The 16,509-nt window shown below is 38.9% G+C and overlaps 1 protein-coding gene across 1 annotated transcript in view; it reads right to left on the reverse strand.

Annotated features, from left to right (window-relative positions):
• Positions 1 to 16,509, reverse strand: part of FAM162A (family with sequence similarity 162 member A) — a 28,371-nt gene that overhangs the window by 9,577 nt on the left and 2,285 nt on the right. The window lies entirely within an intron of this gene.

The raw sequence follows: 16,509 nt of genomic DNA on the forward strand, positions 1-16,509 counted from the left end.
GGTCATGATCCCAGGGTCCTAGGATCGAGCCCCGCATTGGGCTCTCTGCTCAGCCGGGAGCCTGCTTCCTTCTCTCTCTCTCTGCCTGCCTCTCTGCCTGCTTGTGATTTCTCTCTGTCAAATAAATAAAATCTTTCAAAAAAAAAAAAGTATACATGTTTATATTATACATTAGCAATTTATACTATAAACATTTTATCAGCTGTAAGCTTTATAAAAGTACTTCTCACATGTATCTTGTCCTAACAATGGTTCTGGTGGAAATATTACAGATTATAGCCCTGGGCAGTTAAACCAGATGCCAAGATGCCAGTACTAAAGTCTGGGTAGCCTGTAATGGCCAGCAAGTGGCTCTAGAAAGCCTTCTTCCACCCAAGCTGTAATTCTCCAACTGGAAATCAACTTTAGGTGTAGTCATGAATTGTGTAAAATTTTAAAACTATATATTTAAAACTGTATAAAACTGTGTGTATAAATTTTGAAAATCTAAGTACACATAGGGATCAATATTATAAATCTCCACGTACTTACCACCCAGTGTCAACAATTAAGCCAATAAATACGGTTTCATCTGAACACCCCTAACTCTCAACTAGATTATTTTATTATTAAAGATTTAATTTATTTATTTTTGAGAGAGATAGAGGGAGTTGGGAGAGAGGGAGGGAGAGGAAGAGAGAGAATCCTCAGACTCTGTGCTGAGTGCACAGCCCAACCCAGGACTCAGTCTCACGACCCTGAGATTATGACCTGAGCCAAAGTGAAGAGCTAGATACTCAACTGACTGAACCACCCACGCAACGTTTGATGAATTATTTTAGAGCAAATCCCAAATATCCCATTAGTTCATCTATAAATACTTCAGTATGCATCTCAAAACAGCAACTTTTCAAAACCACTATCCAGAATACCATTAGCTTAATTAAAAATATTAGCATGTGATGATCAAATAATATTAGCATGTGATGATCAAATCAAATTTCCCCAATGGGCTTGTAATTTTTTTTAATAGTTGGCTTATTCTAAATAGGTGCACACTGAATATGGTTGATGTGTCTCGTGTAGGTCTCCCCCTCCTTTCTTGTCATTTGTTAAAGAAGCTAGGTCATTAGTTCTACAGAATTTCTCTCATTTGGGATTTTGCTGATGGTGTCCCCTTGATGTTGTTCAACATATTCTTCTAAATTCTTTTCCTTATAAACAGATTTTTGAGGCTTCATCAGATTTTGAATTTTTAGCAAGAATATGCCATAGGCAGTACTGTGTATTCCTACTGTATCCTACTGTACTGATCCAACTCTATCAGTCTGACTCCTCATACTTTATAAAGACCACCACCACTGTTGACCTTTCATTTGATGTTTTTTAGCAGACAATGATGATGTTACCTAGATCTATTATTTCAAAATGGATTGTAAAATGGTCATATTCTATATGAACTATTTGACTATCCTAAGGTAAAAGTCCACAAGAAATGTGGAATAAATTCTTGGTTCTTCCAATTTGCCAGTTTTCAAATTAATGGATTGCTTTCCTTGTAGCCGCCACAGGTGATAATTTGTTTAAAAATAAGATAAAGGTGGGGTGCCTGGGTGGCTCAATCGATTGAGGTTCCAACTCTTGGTTTTGGCTTAGGTCATGATCTCATGGGCTGTGGGACTGAGCCCCATGTCCAACTCCATGATCAGCAGAGGATCGGTCTGCTTGAAGATTCTCTCCCTCTGCCCCTCCCCCCATTAGTATGCATGAGCTTGTACATGCGTGCTCTCTCTCGGATTAAGTGGAGAAAAGAAACAAAGAAAACAAATAAAAATAACACAAGGAACTCTTGCATTTTAACACATGTTCCCCAGCCCATTTGAGTCATTTTTATTTTTGATGCTCAGATAATCCCATTTTTAGTCACTAGGGACCCTTCTATGTTGGCTTCTGAGTACTTTCAACATGTGCTCAGTGATCATTGATACCTTCCTTACTTTCTGACATGACATTCCAGATTCATTTTGAATGCTTCTTGCCCCTGATTTGGAATCAGACATTCCTTTAGTGTGCTCTGGTTCCTTTAAAGAGGAAGTATTTTTATAGGTGCCTTAGGAAGGCTCATTATTAGTGAGTTTTTCATTGTTTCCATGCTGTCTCACTGAGCAAAACTAGGAAATTAATTCATCCTTAAAACAAAGGTATGCTTAAGAACTTAGTTTCGGGGGCTATGGGGCACAGTCAGTTAAGCATCCAATTCTCGGTTTTGGCTCGAGGTCATGGACTGAGCCCTGTGTTGGGCTCTGCACTCAGCTTGGAGTCTGCTTGAGATTCCCTCTTCCCCTCTCTCTGTCCCTCCTGCTCATGCTCTCTAAAATAAAAATAAATGTTTCAAAAAAATTTAGTTTCTGTTAGCCATTTTCACTTTCAGCCTTAGCATAAAAATTTTTAAATCAGTCATAATTAATCAGATTTCAAAGCACAGACAGCCAAAAATAGTTTGGAAGAGGATGAGAGAAAAGGGGGGGTGTGATTCTAAGTATGGGGGTCATGGTACGGAGAGACCAAGGCTGGTATAGGATTCAGAATCAGAATTGCCCTACAATCCTAGAACATGGAAAAAGTGGAGCGCTATGAAGTACAATGGAACAGAAAAGACAGTTGGAAAGGCACCAGTGCTAAATCTGATTACTGTCCTGGCACTGCCTGATGCTCCATGTAACCAAAAAAGGAATGCACAAACCTTGCCTTTAACGCAACAAGAATGTGCTCTCACAGCTATGTGGATAAAAGCTCACAGGAAAGTTCAAGTAGTTTTTGAAATACATTTGTTAATAGACAAATGGTCTGTTTGGTCCAAACTCCAACTTGGATATTTTTGTAGCTTCAGAGTTGGAGCAATAAAGGGAAGCAAAAGAGGGAATAGGAATAAAATATGGTTAGAGGTAGACTTCCCAAAGCTGGTGAGAAACATGATTTCTTCACCTTTTTTCAATTTAAAAGATATTTCTATAGACTTTATATGGACATATGTTTATATTTGTATAAAGATTTTAAAAATAACTTATAGATATGTAACTCTGTATCATAAAATCCATTTTTTAAAAGATTTTATTTATTTATTTGGCAGACAGAGATCACAAATAGGCAGAGAGGCAGGCAGAGAGAGAGGGGAGGGGGAAGCAGGCTTCCTGCTGAGCAGAGAGCCTGATGTGGGGCTCGATCCCAGGACCCTGAGATCATGACCTGAGCTGAAGGCAGAGGCTCAGCCCACTGAGCCACCCAGGCAACCCTAAAATTCATTAAAAAAAAAAAAAAAATATATATATATATATATATACATATATATATATATGTATATATATATATATATTTATTTATTTAATGGGGGGGGCAGAGGAAGAGGCAAAGAGAGAATCTAAAGCAGACTCCCTATGACCCTAAGATCATGACCTCAGCTGAAACCAAGAGTTGGATGCTTAATTGACTGAGCCACCAAGGCACCCCAAATTCGTCCTTTTAAAGTGTACAATTCAGTAATTTTTAGCTTAATCACAAAACTGTGTACTGATCACTACCATCTAATTCCAAAAGATTCTCATCATCCTAGAAAGATGTTTCAGATTTCGATGAGGTCCAACTTAACCCTTTCTTTGGTTGTTGCTTGAGCTTTTGGTGTCTTACACACGGTCACAAAAGCTAACTTCTATGTTATCTTCTTAAAATGTTATTGTTTTATTATTAACATTTAGATCTCACCGATTTTGAGCTAATATTGGTATATGATGTGTGGAAAGGATCCACCTCCATTCTTTTGCAGGTTTTCAAAATTCAGTTTTCCTAGCTTCATTGGTTGAAAAAAACACAAACAATTCTTCTCCCTGTTGAATTATTTTGGTACAAAGCAGAAAAATCAACTGACCATAAACGTGAGGGTTTATTTCTAGACTCTCAATTCTGTTCCATTAGTCTATATTCCCTTCTATTCTATGATGTATTAGCTTAGTGGTTACCTAGTCATTGGACAGAGATGTCCTCTGATGCTTTCCACCAAGTTGTTTGCCAGCCTTTGCCAAAGGGCTTCATGTGCCTGTTGTAGCATGCTCTGGGGTGGGTCGGGGAGAAGCTGTTTCCACTGAATTAGCTGAGTCAGGTGAAAAATAGGCAAGCCCGGTGAGTGGGAATTTCCAGGGAAGTGCCCCAGATAAGCTAATTGTAACAATTCTTGGGGGCTGGGGACTTTAGGGAGCTCCAAATCCATTCTGCCCTCTTCAGTGCTTGCTAGAACTGCAGGTTTTCATTGAGAGGCTATTCATTTTCAAGCTACTGGGAAGCTGACAGGTGACAGAAAACTGTTAAAGCTATTAAAAATTTTGCTATTCTTACCATGATTAAGTCATTTTTCTTGGGTAAATGCTACTCAGATTGTCACAAGCCTCTGGTTATTTCCTAGTTCTGAAAAAATTTGATTTTAAGGATTTTTGGCAGTGTTTTCATTGATTTTACTTTTTAAAGATTTATTTACTTGAGAGTAAGAGAGAGAGTGTGTGAGAGCGTGCGTGTGTGTGAGCAGGGGAGGAGCAGAGGGAGAGGGAGAAACAGATTCCGCGCTCGGCACCGAGCTATACAGGGCTCTATCCCACGACCCTGAGATCATGACCTGAGCTGAAATCAAAAGTTGGACACTTCACCAACTGAGCCACCTAGGTACCCCTCATTGTTTTTATATAGGAGTGGATTTTCAGAGGTCCTCTTACATACTAGAAATTAGAACCTGTTTATATAAAGATTGTGGTTATTTGTCATCTGATTTCTTTCATAAGGGGCTACATTTATTTCATTTTCTAAGTCTGTAATCCCAGAAGGCCTTACCCCAGTCTGGGTTAACCATGCCACCACTGCCACCTAGTGACAGTTAAGTGTGCAGCAGGAAGAATGAATCACAGTGTAATCGATCTCTGATTCCTTCCTCATTTTAAATGTGGATAGTGTAGTATTTACTGCTCCAGCACTGATTTGAGGGATAACCGGAAAAATAACGGTGAGAGCATTTGGCAAGATGCTTGAAACACGGCAGGTCCTCTAAATTTTCAGTTTGTTTTTGAAGCATGACTGAAACCGGTAATTTTCAAAACATTGCCATAGCACTTTTCAATTTTACCTTTAGAATAGTCAGAATTTCTCACCGAGGTAATTTTATGCAGTTACCAGGGCATGAAGATATTCTATAAAACTTTACAACAGTTCTTCATAGCTCTTGGGATTAAAACAAAATGCTGTAATGTTGTGAGTCTCAAACGTGAGTGTGCCAGAACCACCTGAATGGCTTGTTCAGAATCAACAGTTCTGGGGTGGAGGATGGGAATCTGGATTTCTAACAAGTTCCTAGGTGAAGCCGCTACTAATGATTTGACACTACCGTTTCAGAACCACTATGCTTCGTTTTATTTATTTATTTATTTATTTGACAAACAGAAATCACAAGCAGGTAGAGAGGCAGGCAGAGAGAGAGAGAAAGAGGAGGAAGCAGGCTCCCCACTAAGCAGAGAGCCCGACGCGGGGCTCGATCCCAGGACCCTGAGATCATGAACCAAGTTGAAGGCAGAGGCTTTAACCCACTGAGCCACCCAGGCGCCCCTGTTTTTTTTTTTTTTAATTTTGGTAAAATATACATAAAATTTACCATTTTTGCCATTTTTAAGTGTACAGTTGTGTGTCATTAAGTATATTCACACTGTTGTACACCATCACCACCATCCATCTCCAGGACTTTTTCATCTTCCCCAGAGAACCCCTTATTTACCATGACCTACAAGTCCCCATCTCGCACCAGCCGGCCACATTCCCTTCTTGCAGGCACAGAGACAGAAAGGAACAAGGTTAACTGGCAGTGAGCTGCAAGGTCCACAGGAAGTAAGAAGAATCAGGAATTATTTCCTTAGGTATTGCCCTTCCCCATCCCTCTTAATTAGAACAGAGACAGCTTAGGAGGAGAGAAGACAAGATGCCTCTCAGCTCAGTTTGGGTAATACTGACAAGGCAAAAATACTATTGTGTACCCGTAATTACTACCAGTCACATAAATGCATGTTTGGAGATATTCATTCAACAAATAATAACTGAGTACCTACTATGTATCAGACATTGTTCTAGACAATATACAAAAAGACAAAAATCTATGCTAGTAAAACTTGTGTTTTCTACTGGAGAGAAAATATACATACATATGCACACATACATGCATATATACATATATGCACATAGAGAGACACACACACACACACACACAGAGTTAGACAATAAATGACCGAGAGAGAAAATGAACACTGGGAATGTGACATGCAGAAGTGTTTGTGTGCCTGGAATTGGGTGTGTGTATGAGATTTTAGGTAGACTAGCAGGGTGAGCTTTCTTTGAGAATGCCACTGTCAAAGGAAGTGAAGGAACTAGCTATGCAGATATCTGGTGGCAGGATATTCCAAACAGAAACAACTGTTAAGTGCAAAGGCCCTACAGTATATTCTAGGAACCACAAAGAGGAGGCCAGTGTGGCTGGAACAGAGTAAGGCAAGTAAGATTTGAAGTCATTGAAGTATCTGGAGTGGAGGTAAAATTAAGGACTTGAAGGCATGAGAGGTTTACCTAGATCAGAAAATATCTCCCAACTTTTTTTTTTTTTTTTAAGATTTTATTTATTTATTTGACAGAGAAATCACAAGTAGGCGGAGAGTCAGGCAGAGAGAGAGAGAGAAGCAGGCTCCCGCTGAGCAAAGAGCCCGATGCGGGGCTCGATCCCAGGACACCGAGATCATGACCTGAGCCGAAGGCAGCGGCTTAATCCACTGAGCCACCCAGGCGCCCCTCTCCCAACTTTTTTCTTACTACAACTCATACTGGATGCCAATAATTTTTACCTCCCTAAAGTAGAAAGGTTAATTAAAACATACAAATATGGTCATATTATATATATTAGAAATAACAAATGTAAAAAATTTAAAAAGCCTGAAATCACTAAAGAAAATTGTGAAGTACTTAATGTGATTTCAGTTATTTTGCAAGTACAAAAAAACAAAAGCACATAAAAGTTTTAGTGTCATTAAGACTTCCTTTTCTGTCTCAAAGAGATAACATATCCTGCCCTAGAGACATCCAAGACAGAAATTTTCCATCCTTGGTGGATCCCAATTAAGAACAAACATACAAACCAAAAGAAAAAGAGCCCTTTAAGCCTGTGGCTGCACTTGCAGCCTGCCCCTGGCTGACCGGTTCCGGATCCCCCAGGGACCTAACAGGAAGTCAAGACGAACCCTCACTCCTGCCTCTAAGGATGTCACTGAGGAATGTCTGGTTAACCTAGTGTAGAGGTTCTCAAACTTTATTGTGCCTCAGAATCACCCAGAGGACTTGTAATAGATTACCAGAATCCAGTTGCAGATTTTTTGATTCAGTGAGTATGGGTGGAACCTGAGAATTCCTATTTCTAACAGTTTCCCAGGTGATGCTGCTACTATTGTTCTGGGGGCTCACAATTTGAAAACCAGTATCTTACAGGTTTTCCTAGTAGCGGGAGACTGAAATGGGTCAGCTGGGATGAGTCTGGTTCAAGTACTGGCTTTTGTCTTGTTGCCCCCTCCTTTCCATAAAAAGCCTTTCCAACCTCATGATGGACAGTGCAGAGAGGTGGAGATGCTTTTTTTCTCAGAATCTTTCAACACTCCTGGAGAGAATCATCAGTGATGTGACCTTAGAATTGATAAATCAAGGTTCAGTGAATGCTATGGGAGAAAGAGGCTTTTAGATTATCTAATTTAGTGTTTTATAACCTGTGTGAAGACCAGTTGCCAAGTGTGTTTTAAGTACATTGCTAACTATGAAGGCCCTAATGATTTGCTTAAAAATAAAATCATGGCATTTGTCAAAACTCTTAAACTCTTAAAACTGTATATCACAGATAGCTTTAATATATGCAAATTTTTAAGTATCAAGCAGGATGTTGGGACAATCTCAGAATGGAATGCAGATTGTGACAAAAGTATCAAACTGTACTAGAAATGTATAACATGACCTAACCCCACAACCTTCAAGGGGGAAAAAAGAAGCTAACCTAAGTTAACTTTGGAAACATCCTTTTGACCAGAAACTTTAAGACTAAAGATAAAAAGAACTATACATAAACACTGCACTCTAGTTGGCAATTTGTTTCTTGCAGGAGTATGGGTTAACAATCCTGAAACTACAAGTATTCCAGGCCTGAACAAATAAGTAAATAAATGGTACATAATGACAGCCCAGAGAAAGAAGTTCCAAAAGCAAGGGGAGAAGGCTAGAATGAATGAGGTGCTGGATCAGTCAGAGAATTCAGAATAAATAGTTTTACATTGCTGTTTATTAACATATATAAATAAACATATATTTATTTATAGGTTATATGTTATTTGTATGTATTATGTGTATGGACAGTTGATAGATGTAAGACAGATACAGACATAATCCTAAGTATGTGTGTACACACGGGTTAGTATACATACATGTATTTCCTAGCTCTACCCAGTGGGAGAGCCTGGAATCAGTGACACTTCAGTGGGAACAAGCACACTCAGTGCCCATATCTTGATTTCTAAATACCATTATCTAATAAAGGGAACTAGGGCTCCTTGGAGAAAAATGGCTGGTTCTAGGCTGAAGCCGAGAGAATACGAGATGAGTCTAGAATACCCTGTAATGCCAGAAAGGAAATATTAAAAAAACACAACAATGTTTTTGGATAGGGACAAGGGGACATAAGAGCTGATCTGATACAGCCTAACCTGGAATAATTTAAGCAATAAAATAATGTAGTAATAGATGACAACTTAAGGTATACAATATACAAATCCATATTAATATAAATAATAATTGAATAAAAAAATGAGGGAGAAGGGACAAATCTTGCCTTTTGAGAAAAAAGATTTTCTTTCCTCCTGGATTCCTTTCCCCTTGTGGGAAAGTACAAGTTGGACTTTGGGACTTGTTTCCAAAGAACAGAGTATGGAAAGAGAGAAACAGTAACTTTACAAGGAAGGAACAAACTGACCAAGGTTAAAATCACCAGTCATGAATCATTTGGATACTGTGTACCGTCAGAAAGACACTTGACCTCTGTGCTAGTTCTTCTGTCGTCAAACCCATAACCCTAGTCTCATCATGAGAAAACATCAAACCCAAACTGAGAGACATTCTACAAAATATCTGACTTTTATTCTTCAAAAGTATCACGATCATGACAATCGAATGTGAAGCTGTCACAGATCAGAGGAGGCTAAAGAGACATAACAATTGAATGTGATGTGGCACCCTGGAACAGAAAATGGGACATCAGTACAATAACCAGTGAGACCCGAATAAAGTCTGTCCTTTAGCTGACAGTAATATACCAATGTTAATTTTTTAGTTCTGACAAATACACTAGTTTTACAAGATGTTAACATTAGGGGCAACTGGGTGAGAAGTATACAAAACTCTTGTACTATCTTTGCAACTTTTCTGTAAATTAAAATTATTCCAAAATAAAAATATTTTTAAAAACATGAGTACTGGGGCGCCTGGATGGCTCAGTGGATTAAAGCCTCTGCCTTCGGCTCAGGTCGTGATCCCAGGATCCTGGGATCGAGCCCTGCATCAGGCTCTCTGCTCGGCAGGGAGCCTGCTACCTCTTCTCTCTCTGTGCCTGCCTCTCTGCTTACTCTGTCAAATAAAATAAATAAAATCTTAAAAAAAAACAACGCACGAGTACTTGACTATTTAGTATATCTTGTTTTTACTTTTTACATGTTTTATAAATATTTTATTATTTACTTGATATTTATTCCTTTTTAAAATTAGCAAGATTTGATGTTATCTCTATAAAAATGTCATTCTCACTCATTTGCACTCCAATATGCTTTTGGAATGAGACAGAAAAAGAAAAAAATAGGATATAGTCGGGAATGTGCTCAATCCAAGGTAGACGAAAATGAAGGTCATCTGACTAATGTACACTGGTAGAAAAAAGATGAGAAAATTATACATGTTGGTATGTATCTTGTCACACCTCGCTATTCTCAAATGTGCCTGACATTGCCTGGGAGCTTGTTAGAAATGCAGATTCTTGGCCCCCCAGCCCAGACCTACAGAATCTGAGTCTGTATTTTTTACTTTTGTTTTGAGAATCGGAACAATTGTAAGTCTCAGGAGGACAAAGCTAAAGGTATGCTTATCCTGACAACTGCAAAGCTCATACACCCTTCAGTGAGACATCCAAATGATTCATATGAACATTAAATTTTGAGAAGCAAATAGATACCCATATTCATTCAATAATTAACGAGTACTCACTATGTGCCAGAAACATGGAGACTAATACCACATATTCTGAAGTCTAGAACAGTACTATTTATTCAGCCTCAGCTGGGAGCTTCATAGAAATTCAAGTTCTCATCTCAGACTCCACCCCAAACCTTCAAATCTCCTGGAGTATGGCCTAGGAAAATGTTTTAATAAGCCCTCTAAGTTGATGCTTATGCACACTAAAGTTTAAGAAGCAGTGTTCTAGAAAAGTGAATTTCAAATCGTGCATAAAAGAATCACGAAAGTTCTAGAAATTGTGCAAAGAAAGAATTGTGCATAGAAGAATCACCGAAGTAGCTTTAAAAAATTTAAACAATTAAAAAAAATTTTTAATATTTTTTTAAAAATTAAAAAAATTTTTTTTTAAAAATGCACAAGTCCATCCAATTAAATCCCAATGTCTGGGAGTAGGAGTCTGGCATAAATATTTTTTAAAATTCTCCAAGTGATTCTAATGTCCTGCTATGTTTGAGAATCACTGCTCTTCAACACATCAGTGGGAGTCCCTGGAGCACAGGTCACGTGGATGACCAGGGCACCTCCAGAGCTCAATACTGGTCTCTGGCAGAGTTCAAAATCCCTCTTTTCAACAACTCATTTACTGAAAAGAAGTTCTGTTTTATTTCTAACTTCTGCAGATCAGTAACATATAGCTCACTACATTACAAGTTTGGAATCTCTGTAGAGTTGTATACCCAACTTTCAGATTTTACAAGAGCATGTTAGACTCCTACACTACTCAGTACTTAACGGCATGCACTGTCCATTGTTCTACAGTTGTCTTACATCCTCATCCCCTTTGGAAAAGGCTCTATTCATATCCCTCCTCCAGCCTCCACAGCAGCTGACTACCCCTCATGGAGAAAAGACCACTATCTGACTATCTCACAATGAATGATCAGAGCCCACCAGGCTGATCCTACTATGCTGCTATGAGACTGTTTGCCCAACCACCTTCTCTTTTCCTAGTGTACCAGAAGGCCAGGAGCTACCATGACCCTGCCTGGGAAAAACAGCTTGTTTCTGGGGAACAATGTTCCCTTTTCATGTCCTATGGAAAGATTTTTTTTAATCTAAATACTTAGGTGAACGGTTCTCATGTTAGCCCACAAATGCCTATTTAATCCTCCTAAAATTCAAATAGGATATTGCTAGTCCTAAAATGTTTGCTATGATAGGGAAGGGCAAATCTGAGGAAGGAAAACTGAAAGGTTGATTTGAGAATCAAATCATTTTTTTTTAAAGATTTTATTTATTTATTTGTCAGAGAGAGAGCAAGCAAGAGCGAGCACAGGCAGACAGAGTGGAAGGCAGAGTCAGAGGGAGAAGCAGGCTCCCTGCGGAGCAAGGAGCCCGATGTGGGACTCGATCCTAGGATGCTGGGATCATGACCTGAGCCGAAGGCAGCTGCTTAACCAACTGAGCCACCCAGGCGTCCCGAGAATCAAATCATTTTTAAGTGTCAGGAGGACAAAGCTAAATGTATACTTATCCTGACAACTGCAAAGCACATACACACCCTTTAATCAATACTATATTTTATATCATTACAATGAAACTGTATGTCAAATGTTTGTAGCCACTCAGTAGACCTAGAAGGAAGAATGACTAAGTGAGGGTAATTATCTTGCTTAGAGAAATTACAGATCTTATCTCTACACATTTAAATTAGAGAACTCATTTAAATTAGAGAACCACTGATTTCATTTCCACATTATAAGCAAAACTGGGCTACTCAGTTTTGTTGTGAGCTGGCCACAACAAAACAAACAAATGAACCTGAGATATTAACTTACTCTGAGCTTTTTCAATGATCAGGTTTGATATTTCCTATCTGCAATTATTCTGAAAAGGATGGAATATTTTGGCTTCACACTCTGATTTGCCCAGCTCTTGTATGCAACAAAGATTTCCAAATCTGCCTGCCGGGCTCCCATCACTCACAAACCTGCCTTCTTCTATGAGGTCCTTGCTGATGTTCTATGGCTTCGAATTTAAGTTAAGACTCTAGCCTAACTCACTCTGAATCTGGGTACTGTGCTTATCCATGTTTCCCCCACAGTAAGATTCCTTTTGTCTGCCAAACTCCCAAAAGGATTTGGGAAACCGAGCAGTTTTAGGCAGGAAAAAAACAATAACAATGGTGATTTCATAAAGTAAATCTAAGTGCAGGATGCAGGATGGGCCAGGGGCGAGGAACAAGTCGGGGTAAAGGGAGCAGGAGTAGCAAGGCGTAATTATGGAAACCTCCTTTTTGGTGGTGTCACAACACTGTAGTTCAAGTGGGTTGTATAAAGGAAATAAGACAGCTATAGGTCCTAACAGAGAGGACCTAACAGATGACAAAAATACTACGGAGGAAAAATGGCAAGAGAGATTGACATTATGAACTTTTGTGGGCTGAACAGAACCCTAATCACCATTTGTAACATTTCTTCTATGGGAAAAAAATTTAGAGTTCAAAAAATAGATTTAAAAATAAACCTCTGAAACCTGGCCAGTTTTTAAGTGGGGAGGAAACTATCTGGTGGCCAAACTTTAGTGAGATGGGGCCATTTCTTGGTGATTTTTTTCACTCCCATTAACATTCCAGCCCATTCCCAAGAGTGGTTATTTGAAACTCTCTTGGCCTTAGCTGTTGACCTAAATCTGCTTTTTGACAGAAACTGATTCCCTTCTCCATCTATTTCTCATCCTTCCCTTCAGGTTTATAAGAACACTAGGCCTTCCTTCACTCTAAACTAGTGAACTGTTCCATCTGTGATCCCTCTTACTAAAGGATGTTGTACCAAACTTATCTTGCCACCTCTAGATCCTTCCCTCAGCCCCTTTCCTGCCAAATGTCTCCCGGCCCTTAAAAAAATAAACTTTAAATTACAAAAGTAACACTTGCTCATTACAGAAAATTTCGAAGCTTGAAAAAAGGTATGAAGAAAAATAAAAACACCTATAATCACATCATCCAGGGATAACACTTGATGTATCTTTCCCAGACATTTTCCTATGCTTACATATAATATACACATTTTTCATAAATAAGTACTACTACATCTTGCTTATGTCAAAATACTTCTCCAAGATATTAATTAAAAATTGCTTTTGACAGCTATATAACAACCAACATATGGATATAAGCTGAATTCAATCATTCCCTTGTCTTTATGTTTCCCAATTTCACTACTACAAATGAGCAGTTTTATACATAAATCTTTGGTGATGTTTCTGCTTATTTTCTTATATAGAATCCTGGTAGTGAGGTGTTAGCAAATATGAACCTTTTTAAGAACAGAACTGCTTTCCAGAAAGGCAGAACCGGATTTACATTTTTACCTGGAGTTGATGAGAATTATCTCATTATACCACGGTGGCACTGAGGGCACGCTATCTTTGACAAAAAACAAAACAAAAAAAGAACAACAAAAAAACCCAATTAATTATTCTGAACAGTTTCTATAAATAAAATACTAATCTCTTTCCTTTCAAAGTCAAATGAATGAATAAGTGGCATGTATTTAACTTATTACCTTGGCCTCACTACCCACACATTTTACTGTAATGTTTCTTCCCCCACTCACTTTACTAAAATTGCTCTATCATTAGTGATCTCTTTCTAGTCCCATGATTATGTTTTTTAGAATCTCATCATTAGCTCATTTGATTCTACTCTTCCCATCTTTAAAGCCATTTGACTCTACTGACCTCAGCCTTCTGCAAGGCCTCTGTCTCTCCTAACATTTTACTGCCACATTCTCTCCCTTCAACTCTGAAGGGAGTTACATTATATCAGGCCTTACATTATATCAGACCTCCAAGACTCAGTCTTTGCCTCTATCCCACATTCATCTGCCTCGGGGAAGACTCCCTCCTTTGTCCCCTGGTCTTTGACTAAGAGGTCCCATATTCACCTATAACTCAGTGCCACCTACCACTCAATAACACATGACCCTCTCTGCCACAGCAGTATCCCTTCTTACCTTCCTTACTTCAGACAACAGGGCAATACTCTTTCAGCTCTCCACACTCAAAAACTTCAGTCTCCCTTAAATCACCCTATGTCTCACAAAGCCGCACTGATTTCTTCAGAAACACTTCCTAGATATATTCCCTTTCTGGCACTTCCATCTTCAACTCACACATGGATTTCTGCAATATCTTCACAGGATGTAGCTATTCATGTTGTATGTAGCAACCATGATAATTTTTAAAAAATGTTTCTTTAATGACTTCTGCTGGAAGACTTCCTTTTGCCCAAATTCAAGTGGTTCAGAACCCTCAAAGGCCACACCTTATCTATTACCTCCTGACTGAAATCCAAGGTAACCCTTCCTCCTTACTATATTTTCTCCTTCCACATCCTCTCCAGACTCATTACTGCCCCTACCTTTGCTCCTGTCTCTCTCCTATGCCTTCTGTTTCAACGAAGCCTTAGGTAATTTTAACCTATACTTCAATTCCTTTCTCAAAACCAGTGCTATGTTGGGTCTTGGGAGGAGAAGCTCAGTGGGGAAAAGCCCTGATTTGTAGTGTTTGTCAATAACCCTCACCACAATAGATTTTAAGCTACCAATATAACATGACTAATTGGGAAAAGATGTGCACAAAGCCAATAGGAACTGGCTCCAAGGCACCAGAGCAGCACTTAAAATCTGTTCTGCAATCCAGAACTTAATATACTGTCATGCATAAGCTCTCCAGATGTATTATACAGGTATATTTGTTCACTGCAACAAACTCCAGCTCTAGGAAGAGTGGGAGTCCACTCATTTTAGAGCTTTCATAGTGTACAGGGCACATAGTGTGTGCTCAATAAAAACCTGATGACAAGACCTGGTGGGAGTGAAAGCCAAAGAGCAGTAAAAATGGGCATGTACTCATTTAGGGTTGGTTAGGAAGAACCAACAGAAAGGTCAATGAAGGAGTAGAATGTAGGTGAAATAAAATCAGAATGGGAGTCAGGAGATATTGGTTATGTCCCAGCTTTGTACCTGTATGACTCTTCTGAAGCCAAGTTAATTTCCCTCTGAAGCCTTAAGTTTCCTCACCTATAAAACTAGGGGGCTAGACTACAAGACTTAAATGTTATCTGATTCTAATGCTGTGGAATGTCAGTTAAATTGACAAGGATGCTGTCTATGGTGCACTGTATTGGTATAATAATGATAATAACTAAATCATTTAAAAATCTGTTGGTGGGTGCCTGGGTGGCTCAGTGGGTTAAAGCCTCTTTGCCTTCGGCTCAGGTCATGATCCCAGGGTCTTGGGATGGAGCCCCGCATCAGCTCTCTGCTCAGCGGGGAGCCTGCTTCCTCCTCTCTCTCTGCCTGCCTCTCTGCCTACTTGTGATATCTCTCTCAGTCAAATAAATAAATAAAATCTTTAAAAAAAAATCTGTTGGTAATCCAGCAAAGTTTAGGACAAAAAAATTTTTCTGAAGGTATGAAGAAACATTTTTGTAAAGTCATTCCATTCTTTTGACTTAATAATTATTCTGTAGATAGTAATAACTTATTAAAAAGAATAATTTTAAGTTAATATTAAAAAAATTATTAGTTATTTAAAATAACTAAAAATAATTATCCCAAAGAGGGGCGCCTGGGTGGCTCAGTCGGTTAAGTGTCTGCCTTTGGCTCTGGTCATGATCCCAGAGTCCTAGGATGAGCCCCACATGGGCCTTTCAGCTCAGTGGAGAGTCTGCTTCTCCCTCTACCCACCTCTCCTGCTTGAGCGCATGCACTCTCTCTCTCATAAATAAATCTTAAAAAAAAAATAATTATTCCATAGAATATTACTGCCTGTCAGTGAGCTGGACACTGATAAGTGCTAAGCATTTAGTGAAAACAGTTTAGTCTCTACCCTCATGCAACCCACAGGCGTATGGGTCAGTAGCCATGTAGGTCCAAATCATGTATCAGTGCCTTTTAACTTAAAGAGCACAGACTGCTCTAAGGAATAGATGCAAGCTATGGATCTCTCTTCCCAAAACATAAAAAATGAATACAATTTTCAGAGGTTCACAGGACCACTCATCTGTGAAAGGGTCCAAGAACCACAAGTTAACAACTCTGACCTGTACCTCCAGCTACAGCCGCAAAATGAGAAACAAATTCACGCTCATAAAAACCTGTACTGTTTGCTAAAAAAATACAGCACAGATTACTAACAGGA

Source organism: Mustela nivalis, assembly GCF_964662115.1.
Source record: "Mustela nivalis genome assembly, chromosome: 1".
Taxonomy (NCBI): domain Eukaryota; kingdom Metazoa; phylum Chordata; class Mammalia; order Carnivora; family Mustelidae; genus Mustela; species Mustela nivalis.